The following is a 1,836-nucleotide window of genomic DNA, read 5'->3' as shown; positions in this document are numbered from 1 at the left end:
TATTTGTATTTTATTGACTATACAAATATGCACAACTCTATGGATAACAACAAACTGTGGCTAATGTTGAGAAAAAGAAGAATCCCAGAATACTTGTTTGTGTACATGAAAAACAAACACCAAGAGGTACACGCAGACAAAGATGTTGTTGTACAAAGAGAACAAAGGAGCACTGCGTGGTTCAAATCAAGATGTGTCAGGGATGTGTCCTTTCTCCATATCTTTATATATGCTGAACAGATTATTTGGGAGACTGGATTTTATGATGAAGAATGTAGCATAAGAATTGGAGGAAGGCTAATCCACAACCTGAGTTTTGCAAATTATGCAACCTTGTTCACCAAAATTGAGGAGAACTTGAAATGTTTGCTTCAGAAGGTCAAGGACTTCAGAATGTCTTTAATATAGATTGCATATGAGCATCAATGAAGCAAAGATCTTCAACAATGGTCCAACAGGTATTATGACAGTGTAACGGTATTATGAAAGATGGAGAAGAGATTGAGGTTATTTCAGCTCGCTCAGCTCCACAATCAACACTCTTGGCACCAGCTGTCAGGAAATAAAAACATGAGTAGCATTGGAAAAATCTGCTGTCATTGACCTCATCAGAGTGCAAAAGAACAATTATGTCAGTCTAGAGCCTAAGGTATGCCTTATCTAGGTCATGGTAATCTAACTTTCTTATTTATGCCTCTGAGAGCTGGACAATTACTTTGTCAGAAGAAAAATTGATCCCTTTGAGTTGTAGTGCTGAAAAAGAGTACTGAACTTTCCATGAAGTTCCGAAAGAAAAATCAAGTCTTTCATGGAGAGAGTGCAACAAGGTTGCTCCTTGGATGCAAGAATTTGTAACCTCTATCTAGCATATTTTAGCCAGATTATCAGGAGTGACCAGTCGTTCAAGAAGAACATTATGCTGGAACCATAAAGGACCAGCCCAGAAGAGGAAGAACCTATAGTGACTGTGGCAACAGAGTTGAGTGGGTCTGAGATGGTAAAAATGGCTTAAGGGAGGGCAAGGTTCAGAGACATTTTTAATAGGTTCACTATGACTTATAATGGACTCAATGGGACATAACAACAACAGTTTATGCTTGCTATGTATCCTACTCCATATAACCCAAGCGTGCTTTAGGACACACTATACAGTGATATATGGCCTTGTTAAGATAACTAAGTAGTCTCTGTTTTCAAGTCCTATTATATACATATGTTTAGAGATTAAAATTATAATGAATATTTTGGGTTTACACAATTAAATCCCTAACTGATGACCCAGAAGAAAATAACAAAGTTTTAGAACTTTTATACATTATTGTTGTATACATTGTAGCTCCTATGGAAAATAACTTGTCAGTTTCTCAAATGAGCCAATAACTCCACTCAAATAAATACAGAATTTGAAACAGGTGTTGAAACAAAACTGTGTATATAAATTGACAGATCAACAGTGTTTACAACTGTTAAAATGCAAACAATAAAAATGTCAGAAAAAAGTTTATCCACACAATGGAATAATATTCAGTCATAAAAAGGAATGAACTACCAACATATGTTACATTAGTAAACATTGAAGATATTCTAATTGAAAAAAAGAAGTCACAAAAATAATAGATTATGTAATATTTTAAAAAAAATAATATGTGCATTGTAAATAAATACAAATCAGATTATTTGCTTCTATTATGTGGAAACAAAAGTCATGAATGTAATTGCATAATTGATAGGTGCTTCGTTTTACAATGATTAAATTTCTGCAGAATAAGGTGATGTTATAGAAATGCTTCAGGCCTTTTGTTCACAGAGTTGCTATGAGTCGCGCTTGACTCGATG

The sequence above is a fragment of the Elephantulus edwardii genome, unplaced genomic scaffold (assembly GCF_000299155.1).
Source record: "Elephantulus edwardii isolate Elephantulus edwardi_28Jun2011 unplaced genomic scaffold, EleEdw1.0 scaffold00085, whole genome shotgun sequence".
NCBI lineage: Eukaryota > Metazoa > Chordata > Mammalia > Macroscelidea > Macroscelididae > Elephantulus > Elephantulus edwardii.
Note: the sequence above shows the minus strand (reverse complement) of the source record.